Consider the following 16,339-nt stretch of genomic DNA (forward strand, 5'->3'; position numbering starts at 1 on the left):
CCATAAGGAATGCAAATCATGCAAGAGATGCCACCTTACACCTGCTATGATTCAAATAGAGAAGTCAAGGACATGGAGAAATAGACACTTGCCATCTGCAAAGCTGGAGGAATTGTAAAAGAGTGCAGCTGCATTGGATGAAGGTCCTGCAGTTCCTCCAAAGATTAAGCATAGTGTCAGCACATGCCCCAGCAAAACAACTCCTGGGCACCACACAAGAGAAGAAGGGAATGTGTTCATGGGAAACTGTTCAATGTTCACAGCAGTGCTGCTCCCAATAGCCCCCAGTGGAAGCAGCTCAATGCTAGTTTGCTGATGAGTGGACAAAGCAAACGTGGCATAGCTGTGGATCGAACCATTATTTGGCAATGGAAGCATCTTACACCATGATGATCTTAACAGAAAGAAGCCAGTTACAAAAGACTCCACATCATACAGTTCCAGGAATATGAAAGTCTGGGCTATAAAGTTGTGGTGACAGGAAGTAGATTATTGGTTGCTCAGAATGCAAGGCCTGGGTATCCGTGGAGTTATTGTTCGTGGACATGATGAGTCTATGGGAGAGGAAGATGCTCCAGAACTCATGAGAATGCTGGTGTGCTGGGGACTAGGCTACGTAATTCAGATCTCACAGTCTTCGGGTCAGTGCTATCTTGCCTAGGAAACAGGAAAATATGCGGAAGGTCCCATGCTCCCTGGCTGTGGGTGGAAGGCTGATAACCTGGCACTCCTGAAGCATGACAGCATCTTCTCAGGACAGTTGTCAACATACAGGCATTTGGGTGTACAGAAAATCTGCTTTCTCATTAATCCTTACCCACCCATTCTCTATAGTTGCTGTTCCATGAATCATGTGCTACCCATATCCCTGTGCTTCTCACTGGCTAATAAGTGGGGCAACTGCAGAGTTTTATTTGAGTCTGTCCACTAGAGTCAGGTCTCCTCCCAGTCTCCCCTTTATATCTTGAAAATTGTCTCTGTCACTTTCTGTTTGTTCCTCCTTGTTCCCCTCAAAAGGTAACTTGAAGGTCTGATCAGCCCTTGGTACTGGTGCCTCTGCTCTGGGAAATTGTTGAAACATTTAAATGGGTGGATTTTATAGTATTGGAGCTGTATCTCCATAAAGCTATCATTATGGCTTATGCCTAGATGTTCCCCAAAGTCCCATGCACTCACAGATAAGATTTTGGGAGGTGACTGGATCATGGGTGTGTGATACTGAATCATGAGTGTGTGATACTGGGTTAGTCCACTGATGGCCTCATAACTGGGTGACATTGGGAGGTGAAGCCCACTGGGAAGAGGTGGGTCAGTGTGGGCATGGCCTGGAAGCATATATCGCTCCTTCCCCCATCCCTCTCTGCTCCCTGCCTGCCATCCCAAGAACTGTTTCTGTCTGCCATGCTGACTTGGAGCCAACCAACTATGGACTGAAGTCTCTACAAACTATGAGATGAAATAAACCTTTCCTCCTTTAACTTGTGGGTGTTAGGTGTTTTGTCCCAGCAACAAAAATGTGATTAAGGCAGCTATTAAATTTGGAAAGGATCTTAATACTGACATTTAGTAAATAATTATCTTGGCTTTGGTACAATAGGGATTGAAAGGGTTGAGATCCATTCAAAAGGAACGTGGAGGTCAGGGCAGAGCGTCAACCTGATTGGCTTTGGGATCCACCTGGTAATGAGTGGAGCTGACTCTTGGGTGTTTCTGGGTGGGTTGTGCAGGTGTGGCCTTGGAGTCAATGTCTGAACGCTCACCTCTTTCTCTCTGGCACTGTTCCCCTGCTCTGCTTCCTGGACAACATTAACTGTGCAATTTAGCTCCTCCACATCCTTCCACCATGATGTTTGTGTCTTCAAGCCAGCTAGCCATGGACCAAATCCCTTGGAAACATGAGCCAAATTAAGCCTGGCCTCCTTAGAGCTGTGGATGTCTGGTATTGTGCCTCAGGGGCGGGAAAGCTGAAGAATACAAGTAACTACAAGTCAGGGAGTGAAACACTGTGCATACATTTTTCCTCTAGGCATTGTCTGAATTCTAAACTAAGTATATCTATAATGAGACGGGAATAAAACAATCAGAAAGCAATGGCTAATATGCTAAATTCTATGAAGCCATTAGTTTCAGAACCCAGACAGCAGGAATGACAGGGAAAACCTTGCAATCTTCCATCTAACTGCACACCTGCCCAGGATAAGCACAATCTGGGAACAGGCCGGCCACACCAGAAAACTGAATCAAGCTCATCTTTCTGTGCTCTGGCTGCCTTCTAGATCACAAATAATCCCTCTCTATCTGCTAGTTTAAAAATGAAGCATAGCTAAAGTAAGAAGTTATCATCAAAAGTCTCTCTAGATTTTACACAAAATGAATAGAATTCAATTAAAAATATGGAAGCATCCATAAACTCTCACCTAATGGGCAAAATCTCAGAGTGAAAAGAGAAGTGTTTTGGAATTATTGTCTTCAGATGTAAAGTGCCTGTGGTAAATGTATTTAAGAAAGAGGGTGGAAATAGCACAAAATTTCACCATAGAACCAAAATCTGTAAGGAAGAACCAAATGTAAATTCTGTTGCTGAGAAACTGGAGGATGGAGACTAAAAATTCGGGGATAGTTTAATATCATGTTAATGCAGAATATAATATTAACTCAAAACAGCCACTGAAAAATATTAAGATTAAAGCACAGAGTTAAATATGATATAATATTTAAAAAAAGAATAAGATGCACCTGGACACAGAAGTGCATTATGTTAAATTAGACTACATTTTATTTAACATATTTATGTTAAATTAGACTACAGGACAGAGGGTAGATTATTGGGCAGACACAGTCTTTGATGACAGACAGACTTGGAATTTTTCCAAAGCTACAAAAGATATCAAGACAAAAATTCAAGAATTTTTCTTAACCTACAGAAAGATAAAAGAAATGAAAATCTTTCTAAGCATATTAGAGGAAAACTCAGTAAATGATTGACTGAGAAACATAACTTAAAAATCTTAATACTGTTCAGAAAATGCTAATTAATTTACAAAGAGCAGAACTAAGGATACCTGATGATTTAACATAAAACAATGATAGCCAGAGACAATAGGACAGACACTGTGTGCGGTGCTGAGCCCACATTTCAAAAGAGAAGGCGTGGAAATGCCCATTGGGCACAGGTGAAGAAAGTTCATCTCAGCAGGTACAGGCACTCACACCTACCTAGGTTTCCAAGTTGCATTTGCTTTATTGCAACAAACATAGAGTTGCATCTAGTGTGTTGATCCAACCTGATAGTCTCTGTCTTTTGTTTGCTATATTTGTACACTTTACATTTAATCTACTTATTAACATCATTGGCTTAAATTAGCCATCTTAGTTGCTTTCTGTTTGTTTCAACTTTCATTATTATTATTATTTTTTCTACCAGAATGATTTCTTGCCCATGACACAGTGAAACATCATGTAGAGGTAACAGGGCTTTTGTGATATAAGAGAGAAGATGGAGCTCAGGTAGGGTCTCATCCCTTTCCCAGTGTAGCTGCCACTCCCTGCTCTGGGATGTGTCATAAAGTAGGAATCCTGGCTCCACTTCCTCCAATCCTAACTGTAGACCTGCAGTGGGCTCCATGAAGAAGATTGTGTACTGGAAAAACTCCTTGTGGGTATTAGTCAGCTTTCTGTGGCTGTGACAAAATACTTGAGAAAATCAACTTAATGCGAGGAAAGATGCATTCAGAGGTTTCAGTCCATGGTCAGCTGGTTCTGTTGCTCTGGGTCTGTGCTGAGGCAGGATATTGTATGTGGTGGAACAAAGCTCCTCAGCTCACGGTGTCAGGAAGCAAAGAGAAAGAGGAATGGTCAGTGCCTCAACATCTCCATCAAGGTCATGCCCAGTGTCCTAACTTCCTTCCACTAGGCCCCACCTCATAAAGCGTCTGCCTCCTCCAACAATACAAGCCTCCAACACAAGGCCTTTGGAGGACGCCCCAGATCCACACTATAGCATTGTGTCCTGGAGCCTTCACATTCTCATGCCATCCTACACTTGACCTTCAGCAAGTCATTAACAACTTCAGCTGAGATCTTTTACAAACTGTTACAGTACTGCTGTGCTCCGGGGAGGAAGGACTCCATTCTGATTCCTCAGATGTCCATCTTTGTTTAGACTCTAGGCTGGCTGTTGCTCTGGGACCTCAGTTATCTAATTATGAGCTGGGAGTTATCTTTTTTTCTTACTATCATGATGAGATTAATTTTTTTCGTCTTTCTACACTTGATGTGGCAGCAGGAAATCTGACACTGCTTCCTGAATCTGGGCCAGGGCAATGGATCTGGGGACCGAGCTTCTTGACTGGGCCCAATGGAACAACTGGCAGAGATGATCTTAGTTCCACAAATCCCGTCTCACCGCCTCATGACTTGCAGAATAAAGGCTATTAGGATAGGAAGAACCAAGTGGACAGCACTGCAAGTGGACAGTCCTTCCTCTGGCCCACTTATTGCTAGTACTAGGAGTATTTCTAGTACTATTAACTGTTTCCAATCTCAGGAGAAACTGCTGATCTTGGAGCCATCATCCACATTTTAAAGGTAGGAGGAAAGACTATCCCCATCACACTCCACTGAGCTGCTCTTTGTCCTGTACAGAAGCTAGAGTGATCACGGCTGAATCATAAATGTGGCAGGCTCAGGGGAGCAGATGGGCCCCTCCGCTGCCCTGGCAATGGATCTACAGCCACCGCAGTGTCTTCTTCAGTCTCTTCACTGCCAGCCCAGGTAGATGTGTGCTTGCTATGGTGCTGTGGATTTGGCAAATGCTTTTCCCTCAATCTTCATCAACAGGGAAGATCAAAAGCCTTTTGTCTTTACACAGCACACTTCTATTTTGTGTTGTTTGGGCTTGGTTGATTTTTTTGCTTTCTGTCACAGTCAATTCTGAAGGTTCTTTGATCACCTGGTTGTCCGGAGATCAGTGTCCTGGTCCACTCTATTGGTTACACTGGACTCATTAGACATGGAGGAGAGGACGGGCATGTGCCCTTGAGTCTTATTTGGTCATAAAACATTATTGGGATTGCTTTTGATTCACTGATTGACACTAATTTTAAATAGAATTTTCTAAGTAAATGATATTGGTAGTTTTAATAATTTTGTTTTAAAACTATATTCACTGTAAAATTCAAAGAAGAGTTTTTCTTTTAGTACATTTATGTTCTGGAATATTTAAATGGCATAGATTAATCTGCTATTCCTTTAAAGATCAGATGAAATTCATTTTGAGTGCACCGAAACCTGGTGAGCTTTTTGATAGTAGAACCTAAATCAGACTTCCAATATTTTTATGTTAATTGGCCTATTCAGTTTTCCATTTCTAGGACACTTTTTAAGTTTTGCATTTATAAGAACTTATCTTTTTTCTAGGTTTATAAATATGTTGCCATAGAATTAAATATCTGTAATTACCTCGTAATTACCTTAGTCTTTTCTTTTATGTGTCTGTTCTCCACTCTTATTCTGTATTTTCTCTGCTTCTCTCGTAGTCTCTGTCTTTCCTCTTCTTCCCATATTTAATTTACAAAGATTTAACTTCAAAGAATCAACTTTATTAAGCCGCACCTTCTACTTATTTGTTTACTCTTTTCTTTCTTTTAGCTTTCGTGCCAGTAGATGGGTCCCTCCTCATTCCTGGCGTAGTGCTGCTATTCCCCTGTGTGTCAGCAGAGCATACATTGCTCATCTCCATGTCCCCTACAGTGATGAGGCCGCCCTGAGGCAGTGGCTTCCTGCCCAGGTTTGTGCTCAGGAAGATACCTTCCTTTCCACAGCCTCCCGTGTGCCTTCATTTCTTTCCTCATTAACTCTTTGATCCAAGGATTATCTGCAGGTGGATTTCTTATATTTCTAGCACTCAAGATACTTCAGTCATCTTTTCATTATTATTTCCAATTTTATTGTTTTGTGATCAGATAATATGGCCAGCAAAGCTTGTACTACGATTTTTAAAGGGTTTTATTTGCCACCAAGCACGTAACTGATCTCTGTAAATGGTTTCTGCATCAGGCTGTGGCTTTTTTCTGGTGAAGTTCAGGTGGGAAGGATATCTGTGTGCTGTAGACCCATTTGGCCAAGTGTAATGAGATTCCCCACATCTGTTCCCTGTCATCATCATCAGGCATGGCTGGGGGCAGCCCCATGGTGAAGATGAAGGTGTCACCACAGTGGCAATCTTGCAAGGCCCCATGGGTTCCCAGCAGCCTTTGCAGTTAGAATCACACCTTGGTCATTTGTGAAGTGCTTACAGGGTCCCGTGTGGTCCTCACAGGGGCCCAGATGGGTGGGAATCACTGTCAGAGGGTGACCGAGAGGAGGAAGTCCTCACTGTATTTCCCACACTCCTCTAAGCTTGGTTTGCTCCTGTTTCTCTGGTTTTTCCATATAGCTTCATTTTATTTTCAATCAAAACTAAAAGTCATGCTCTTTCCTGGGGAAGACTTCCATGCACATCAGGGCAATGATGGGTGCATTTGATTCTGCTGTTTTTACAGTTGTCTTTGTGACTCATTCTGCTCACTTATGCTTGCAGTTTGATCATATTGGTCTATATCTACTACACATTTTCAAATACTTACATTTTTCACTTGAAAGTTCCACTATACTTTACCCCTTTAGAGCTTATATCCTCTTTTTTTTGGTACCGGGGATTGAACTCGTGAGGCAGGTGGTGGAACCACTGAATTAATCCCTGGCCCGTTTATACCCTCTTTTAAATGGCAATGTTTATTATTACTTTTACTGTCATCTAGAGGATAAGATGCTAACTTTCACCTCTTTCTGATGTTCTTTCCCCTCATCCTCACTTATGAACATATGTTTTCCTCCACGACTTCCCTCCCTCTGTGAGGCTTTTCAGGCTTTTTAACTTCTTCCTCCTTCTCCTCCTCAACTTTCTAGATTTTGCTGAGATCTTGAAAATCTTCTCTATTTGGGCCATTATTAGAGTTTCCATTTTGGTTAGCAGTTGGATTCATATTTATCTAGCCTAGGAACACACTCACATGCCAGACACGCTGTAGCCAGCAGAGTGCACACTGCCGTGTGGTAGTGGAAGTTAATTACTGGAAACCACCCGAATGCCCACCAATAGGAGGCTGATTATAGGGATGGTAGTCATTCAGGCAACTGAACCTTGTGCAGCTGTTAAACATAACTCAAGAGCTTTTTATCCACTGCTGTAGAAATACTGAACTTTAAGGAAAACAGCAGAACGCAGAATTATATATATAGTGAACACTGTGGCCGAGGGAGGGTAGAGTTCTCAGTTCGGGGTTTGCTTTGGGAGGACACAGAGTGCCTGCGTTGTGTGGCTCTGTGCAGAGGGGCCATGTGGACTCCCCCTGAAGTCTCACCTCTGCTTTCTGTTGCTGACCTTCGTCTCCATTGGGTGTTTCCTTCTGCTGAGGTGACCCTGACCCTGGCCGTGGTTTGGAGGGGTTTGTGGCTGCCAAGGCGCCTGCTGTGGCCCCAGTCCTTACTGGGCGAGTTGAGGGTGTGTGGGTCAGAGGGACGAGCCTCTGGCTGGGTGAAGGCCTTTCTGGTGAGCGTTCTCACTCTTCGGGAGGGACCTGGATCACTCATGGAACAACAGCTGTTAGAAGGTGAGCCTTCCTGCCTCTCACCTCCTTGTGCTCCTGGCCCCTCTGCTTTCTGCTGAGGGCTGGAGCAGCTCCACGTCTGTGCTCTGTTACAGAAGCGAGGAGGGACTATGACATCTCAAACTCTGCCCTGGCATGGATGTTGTACCTTGGCTGGGCCTGGTCCTGCCCTCCTAGGTACTGCAGGTGTCACCTGGCTTCTGAGTTCCAGTGCTGCTCTTCATGCAGAGACTCTGTTCCCCTTATCTGTGTTTGGGTTTTACACCCAAAACTGAGTACTCCTTTCTTCTCTCCTTATTTAAGAGCCCCAAGACAGCCTGGGCTGGCTTTGAGTATGACTTGGTTCCTGTTTGGTTAAAGCAGTGCCATCAATTATTCACTCGGTGTCTGCCTCATCTGCTTCTTCCTTTGGACTATAATGTGTATGATCCCCAAATCTCTCCTGGCTCCCAGCCGTGTATTACGACTTCTGGCTCCCATGTGGTGCTGGTCTCTGCATTGTCAGCCATGTGTTCTCACTTTTTTTTCTGTTTTCCCCAGAATCCCTCCCCAGCTTTTCCCTGGCTGTCCCCGGGGGTCCCTTGGGGCTGGCTCTAGAGGGGTCACTGGTCAGCACCTGGCTGGCTCTGCTTCCTGCCCTGGTCATGGGTTGGGTCACAATAGAGCTGGGCTGCGGGGGACAGATGGTGGCCCATCCTCAGCCTGGGGCTAGTGACAGGGAGCCTCCTGGCTGTATCCAGATTCAGCCTCAGGTGTTGCAGGAGATGCTTGGGGCTGGATCCAGGCCCTGTTCTGACCCCGCCAGGCCACAGCCTCCTGCTGCCCCCATGGCCTCCTGGCCTCTGCTCGCTGCTTCCAGAGTCCTGGGGCTGAGCTCTCCCTGACCTCCAGTTCCTAGGACCCAGAGCATGGTAGGAGGGCAGTGCCTCTGCTCTCTTCCCTCTGCGCTGTCCCCCTTCTTTGGGGATGCCTGCCAAGCTGATGACTAGGACCTGAGCTGAGCCCTCCTCACCACGGCTTCTCACCGAGCCACATGGTGGTCACCATGTCTGGAAAGGACACACTCTCATCACCTCTCTGGATAGATGGGGATGCAGGACACAGGAAGGACTTACTGGTTGGGCATTCCGTGTCCCTGGTCACTTCCCTGAGGGGTTCCGGTGGCACCTGCTGGCCCGGCCTCTCATCTGCTCTGCAAAGATGCATCTTATTACTGACCTGGAGCATAGCACCGAGTCCCCAGGTGAAAATCTTCACTCTTGCCAAGTTGATCTTTTATTGTTGCTATTAAATATTTATTAAACAGTCTGCACCGCAGAGGCAGAGCTGGGATGAGCTGTCTGTGGGTCCAGGGAGGCAAGGCCTAGCGGCCACACCATAAACCACCTCTGCAGACAGAGGCTTCAAGGGCTGGGCTTTGGCCAGAGACTGAGGGGTCTGAGTCGGCCCGGAGGGGGACAAGGAACAGGAGCAGTGGGGGACAGGGATGCAAGGGTCAGAGGGCACAGCTCAGCTGTGAGCAAGGAGGAAGCCTCCCAACCAGGGGTGTGGGCAAGGGCTAAAAGGAGCCCAGGAACCCCTGGGAGGGAGGCACAGTGTGCCTGGAGGAGAGGCCCCAGGCTCCCTGAGGCCGGTACCTCACCTTGGCAGAACTGAAGAAGGGAAGGGCATGTTCCTGCAGCAATTCCAGGCCTGCTGTGGATGCACGGGTCCTGCCCTGCAGCTGGGGTGGGAGGGTTTCCGAAGAAAAACCGTGGCCCCCAGTGTGGTGGTGGTGCACGCCTGTAACCCCAGCACTCTGGGAGGTCAACTGGGGGATGGAAAGTTCAGCCTGGGCAATTGAGCAAGACCTGTCTCAAAATAAAAAAATAATTGTAATAATGACAATAAAAAGGGCTGAAGATGTAGTTCACTGGGAAGCCTCTGGGTTCAATTCCCAGTACTGACAAAGAAAGAAAGAAGGAAAGCAAGCAAGCAAACAAGCAAAAAAGCAGACAAAAGAAAAGAAAAAAGGAAGAAAACAAAGCGGAAAACTCCTTGCTGCCTTGCAGGCTGGCTAGGCCCAGAGCTGTTCCAAGTGGGGGTCCAGCCTCACCTTGCAGGCAACTTAGCATGATGCCCACCCTGTGCTCCTGTACACAGTCCTCGTAGTGGTCCACATCACCTGCTGTGGCTCCCTTGAGCTGACCTCCAGGTTACCCCCAGGGCAGGCCAGCCTCTCTGCTCTCCCGGATCTGCCCTCTGCCTTCCCTATGCCCCGCTTCCTGCCCTTCCTCTCTTTCTGGCTGCTGCTGTCCCATGGTGGGCTGGTCTGGAGGAGAAGCCACTGCCACCATCCCGAGCATGGATAGAGCTGCCCGTGATGAGGACCTACATACCAGATACCCCTGCAGCAGGTATGGAGGGGCCCTATCGGCTTCTTATCCCAGGGTAAACCAAGTCTCAAAGAAACTGCGAAACTTGCCAAGGTGACAGGATCATGAAAGGAGTCTGACTGGGAGCCTGTGCCCCTCGATCCCATCTCTTGGCCCCTTTCACACACTGGCTGCTTCCTCATGGCTCTAAGGACAGGACAGCCTCCCTATCCCTGAGCGTCTTCTGCCTGGGGCCATGGCTGAGTCTTGTCTCTGGCACCACACCCCTGGGACATTGGATGGCCATCTCCTCTCCTCCAGGAAGCCCTCCCCACACACCCCTGTTGGTGTTGGGGCTCCCAGCTTTGTTGTCAGCCAAGACACAGAAAAGCTGGGGTAGCCCAGGTGTAGATGGCAGCCAAAGGGGCCAACAGGATGAGTCCTGCAGGACAGAGACCCCCAGCTGCTGTGCCCGCGCTGTGGCTGCTGACCGGCTGTGCACACATGACTGACTAACCTGCATGCATGGCGTGTGGGTCTGATGGGGTGAAGGTGTCCACGGCCTGGTGTCCACTGTGACATTGCAACCAAGGCTGGCTGGTGGAGGAGGCAGAGGCAACAGGAGCCACCAGGGGGCACTATTGACCAGTCCTCCCAGAGCCTGCTGGCGTGGACTCTGCAGCAGGCTGGAAATCGCTTGGAGCCTGAAGCTCCTGTTTGGAGGGATTCCTTTGGTAGAGGCTACTGGAACCCTGGCTGAGCAGAACAAGGGGAGGGACCAGGGTGGTAGCAAGGCATTCCGGAGATGCGCTTGGCCCTGGGCTGCAGATGGACCTTGTGGGGCTTGGCTGGACACCTGGCTGGCTGGGCACTGGGCTGCTGGGAGCACTGGGTCTCTTTCCTGCCTCTGGGAGCCCCAGAGCCCTATGCGGCAGCTGCCCTTCTCTGTGGAGGAGCTTGCCCACATCCGCCAGCTGTCAGCCAGTACTGGTCTCAGAAGGGTGCTGGGCTTGTGAGAGGGGTGGCACCCAGGTTGGCACCAGTGCCCTTCCCGCCGGAGACACAGGTGGCCTGGGCCTTACCCCCGTGGTTCTGGGAGGTGGTCTCCTGCACATCCCATCGTGCTCTCAGGGCTGGGCCTGGCACCCCTCTGTCGGGTCTCCCTCTCTGTGCACACCCAGCATGCTTGGGCAAGGCTGTGTACCTCAGGGCCTGAGCTTTGGGCCCCAGGGAATGTAAGCAGCTGTGGACACCCGTCTGGTGTGGGGCTCCTCCTCCCCAGCTCATCTCCACTGCTAGCCCTGTAGATCCTGAGGTGACTCGCATGTCCCCAAACTTGGGATCTCTGTCTGCTCTCATGTGGCCTCAGGGCCTGTCTTACTCCTCTCCGTGGGGTCTGTGGGGAGCCTGTGTGTGAATGAGGATGCCTGTGTGTGTGCACTGTGTGTGTGCGCGCAAGTGTGCGTTCTCTTTCCCTGCAGGCTGTAAGCTGCTCGAAGTCCACACCGACCTCCTCGGTCTCTGACCTGTTTCCCTTCCCTTCTCTGTCCCACACGGAGGCAGATCCACAGCGCAGTGAACCTGGGCTCCTCCAGGACTCAAGCCCCCTCTCTGTAACTGTCCCCTCACCTCGATTTGCCTCCTGGCCAGCACCCCATTCCCACCCTGGCCGCCCGCTTCTACAGCTCCTGCCTGGACTTCCACTCCATTCCTTTGCTCCTTCCTGATGAAATCGTGACATCCTCCTACTTCACCAGAGACTCTGATTCCTCCTGAGCCTGCTGGTAATTAATTGCTTGTTCCACACAGCCTGACTCTCCCCTAATTGTCTGTAGAAGTGACGAGCTTCCCTGGGGACCCTGTACCTCTGGAGGTCCCTTACGGGGGTCAGGACTGAGTCCCGTTCCTCCTTCCCATCAGATGGTTCACCCAGACAGCTCCTCATGCATGTCTGCATGTTGCCCAGGACCCAAGAAGCCCCCAGCCCCTCCCTGCCTTCCTCCAGGAAAGAGAAAACAGCACTGAATCTGCACAGAGTCACTCTTAATTCTCAATTCTCTGCATTTCCTGCCAGAAATAGACCTCTCAGGTTGATGGAGTTGCTGACCCCAGCCAACCCATGCTCGTGTGCGACTGTTAGAACTGCATCCCACACCTGCAAGCCTCTGGCCCATCTGCTGCTGTGTGTGGCAAAGCACCCTGTGCTGTGATTCTTCATGTGGCTGGGGGAGGGGGCTTCTGTGTGCTGGGGGCTCCTTCTGCTCTCTGTTTTTATTGTCAAAACAATGACCCTAAGAGGAGGGGCCGTGCTCACTCAGGGTAAGCACACAGGAGCCCACATGGAGAGATGAGGAAGGCCCCACCCACCAAGCATCTTCTGCCCCAGGCTGTGGAGTTTGGGCCCCACACAGCTGGCCAGTTGAGGGCAAAGATGCCAGAGGGCTTCATCCATGCCAGTGCCCCAAGTCACCCAGCTCTGCCTAGGCCATGAAGGACAGTGCTGCGATTCCAGCCCCAGACTGGTTTCCTTGACCTGCAGGTCAGAGCTGGGCATCCCTGGATTGTGGGGCTGCAGAACCTGAGAACAGTCACTCCCTCCGTGGTCTCTCCACATGAGCCCAGGGGCTCCCCGAGACCTCAACCTGGCCAGGCATTGATGGTTCCCACTGTGACACAGGTCAGGCACCAGCCTGTGCTGCAGAGCCCTGCAGCTCCTCTCCTTTGGCCTCACAGGGCTCTCTCTCCTGGGACACACAGGCTTCAGTGACCTCACAGGCATGTGTGTGCTACCTGGAGCCGATCCTGGCCATGTAGAGCAGCCCAGTGCATCACTCATGCCCTGGGTGTCACTGTGACTTGAGCGGGGAGGAGGGGTAAATCTGGAGGATGTGGTGCATCACCAACATGGCTCTGCTCACATCCCCGGGCCACAGCAGGAAAGGCCATCAAGGTCCCAGGGATGTGGAGACTTGTGGCTGTAGATGGCTCATCACTGGCATCCATTAGTCACACTGTTCTCATTCCTGCCCACCTAAGGGAACCTCTGGTCTGGCCATGAGAGGGCCACTGACCCACTGCTATCAGAAATCAGGGGAAGAGGAGGGGCCAGCTGTGCCTCATGCCAATCCTCCTGAGAGCCCTGTGAGGTCTGTGCTTTGCTGTTTGTGTGTTAGGCTCAAATTTTACAAAGGCTCCGTCATGGCTTACTGAGCACCCTAGGAGGAAGCAGCTGTGTGCAGGGCCAGGACTATGGCGAGGGTTAGAGGTTCGGGCTATGGTAATGGTTAGGGTTTGGGTTTAGACAGAATTTAGGGTTAGGGTAATGGGTTAGTGTTAGGATTTGTGTTTAGGGGTAGTAGTTAGGGTCATGGTTAGCTTTAGTTAATGTGGATGATCACCACAACCTGGTCCCAGAAACCTTCTCTTTGTGCTGTATTAGGGTTAGAGTTTGTTAGTATTAGGGTTATTTTTAGGAGTTAGTATGAAGTTTTGGGTTAGGTTTAGGGTTAAGGATTATGCTTAAGGTTTAGAGTTAAGGTTAGTATTTAGGTTTACTTTTAAGAGCTAGTGTTCAGGGGTTTTGTTAGAACTATGGTTAAGGTTAGGTTAGGTCAGGGTTAAGGGTTAGGGTTAATGTTTATGGTTAAGGTTAGTGTTGGGGTTAGGTGATGGGGCTGGAAACCAGTTTTCCCCAGGCAGTTTCCACTCTATTCCCTTTCTGTGGGCTGTCAGTCATTGAAGGTCACCTTGTAGGTTCTGTATCCCTGTCCCTGTCCCTAAGCCTTTGTTCTGATGTTGGTGAGTGTGCTCTTTTAGTTACACTGTCATGGCCAAAGAACCTCCTCCACTCCTTGTCCCAGTGCTTCACATAGGATCGTGTGGTGTGCACTGTCCATGGAGGAGAGGACAGTGCTTGGATTCTTCATGACAATATCTGTGGGGATCTGAGAGGTTAAAATTTCTAGGGCTTGACAGGTATGGTTGCCCACATCTACAATCCTAGCTACACAGAAGGCCAAGACAGGAGAATCACAAATTCAAAGCCAACCTGGGCAACTTGGCAAGACCCCATCAAAAAAGAGCAAAAACGCTGGGCATCTGGGGCTGTAGCTCAGTGCTCCCCAGGTTCAATTCCCAGAACCCTATTACCTAAATTGAATGGAATAACTTGAATCAACACAAACTGGATTGGACTGAAAGACACTGTCAAAACAAACAATCCTGAAGGGGATTTTCTAGAATTGTGCTCAATTAGCAAGCATGGCTCCACAGGCTTCCTGTCCAGGTCCTTGTTTGGTCAGTGTCTTGTGCCATGGTGGCTCTGCTGCAAGTTCCAAGATAAAGAAGGAACCTTGCTTCTGGGTGTGTGTGAGGTGTCAGAGGCCCACACTGGTGTTGGGGGCCTGAGCCTCGTATGCAGAGCACAGGTGAGGGGTGCTTGCCTCAGATTTGTCTGAGACCTCAGCTGGACACCCATGCCCTCTCTCTGTGCCACCTGTTCTCTGACCCTTGTGGACTCTTCTGGGCACTGGCTTAGGAATGGCCAGCTGGGGCTTCTCACCTCTGTGTATCCCCTCCTCTTTCGCCTGGGTGCTACTTACGGCAAAGTGCTCCCCTCTGGACACACTCCTAGCTTCTGTCTTCCTGGCCACCCTCTGTGATCTGCTCCCTGGCAGTCAGGGGCCTCTAGGCAAGATGTATTTTCTCATCCCAGGATGCAGCCTCCCCACCCCAATCCCACACACGCCGGAGTGCCTGGCTTCCACAGGGTCCTGTCCCTTGCCCTGCCCCATTGCAGCCCTGGCTTCTTACCCATTTTGACCCCATATCTCCTCTCCACATGGCCTCCGAGCTTTGCCAGGACAATGCGTGTGCGTTGTTTGCAGCAGGGTGAAGCTCAGTGGTCTCAGACTCTTGGGTGCCAGCTGGGTCCTGGGACTCAGGGCTTATGGTGATCCAAGGGAGACCATGGGCTCCCAGTCTAGGGACTAAGGGCTCCCCTGTGTTACATAAACAGCTCATGAAACTACAAGCTACCCTGGAGTAACTAGTCTCAGGGATATGGGTGACTTCCATGTCTTAATATGGGATTAATGATGTGGGATTAATTATGTCCCCACAGGCCTCAGATTGCTTTGCTTTTTTGCCATGGAGGTCCTGGTAGGCTTTGGGAGATTTCAGGTGACTTACTTGGTTTGGAACCAGGCTTGGGGATTCCTGGGCCAAGGGGTCAGCTGGTGCAGATCTGTAGACCCTGGTAGTCACCACATGGTCCTCAGCCCTCTGGGGAGCCACCTTCAGACCCTCAAAGGATAGCATCTCCATCCAGAGGTCAAATTGCTCCAGGAAGGCCCGTATAAGTTACTGTTCTGCACTTCACAATCGGGCACTCCTCTGGTGAGCAGGGAAGCGTCTCTAATTAGATTCCTGGCTTGTGCCAGTGCCAGGAGGGATCTGGGCAGAGGAAGCTGCCTGGCCTCTTGGAGGCTGGATTAAAGCCCTCTTTGTATAGGATCTCACTCGGTCTTTAACCCCTCACAGGAAGTCTATTGGGGGAAGCTCTCTGGGCAAAACACTGATATCATCTCTCCTCTCCTACTGCACAGAGCCATGTAATCTGAAAGTTCATTTATTTCAACCAATTCTTGCCCACTCTCCATCTATCGCTGTGAAATTAACAGGAAAAAATTACAAATTGCTGGAAGACAGAGACCTTTAGCTGTGAGCTCATTGACTTATGCAGGTTTGATAAGCTGAAGGCATTAAAAATAGAAAAGACACAGCTCTAGGTAGACCAGTAGTCCTGAAAGTTTAATAAGCTCTTGCCACGGCAAAGCCTAGCAGAAAGAGGTGAGGGCAGGGCTGGGCTGGGATGACCGAGAGCTGATCTGCCGAGGACACAGGCCATACCCAGGCCCATCCAGAGACCCATCAGACAGACCTTAGGACCCTGTCTCTAGTCATTGTCACCCATGTGTACTTTATGCTCCTCCAAGGGCTCCTGGAGGCAGGTGTTCGCTTATGTCCAACTCAGTGCCCTGCTGATTCCTGACACATGTTGGGTAGCTTAACATTTTATTTTATAATTAATCAGTTCACTACATATCTATGGAATTCAGAAAAAATCAGTCAGTGGAACTGTCAGGGAAATACGGTGTGTCTGAGGGACCTCTCTGTGTATCACCATGGCCTCGGAGAGCCCGACTCTGCAGAGCCCGTCCCTCTGTGGCAGGCACTGGGTCCCCCAGAGGCCTGCTGTGTGCCTTCTTCCAAGGCTGAAGAACTGTAGCTCCCAAGGACATGCCTCAGGGGATAGCACCTCCTGCCATTGCTGCA

Source organism: Heterocephalus glaber, unplaced genomic scaffold (genome assembly GCF_053883595.1).
Source record: "Heterocephalus glaber isolate CG9 unplaced genomic scaffold, H.glaber_assembly_v1.0 deba00001444, whole genome shotgun sequence".
Taxonomy (NCBI): Eukaryota; Metazoa; Chordata; class Mammalia; order Rodentia; family Bathyergidae; genus Heterocephalus; species Heterocephalus glaber.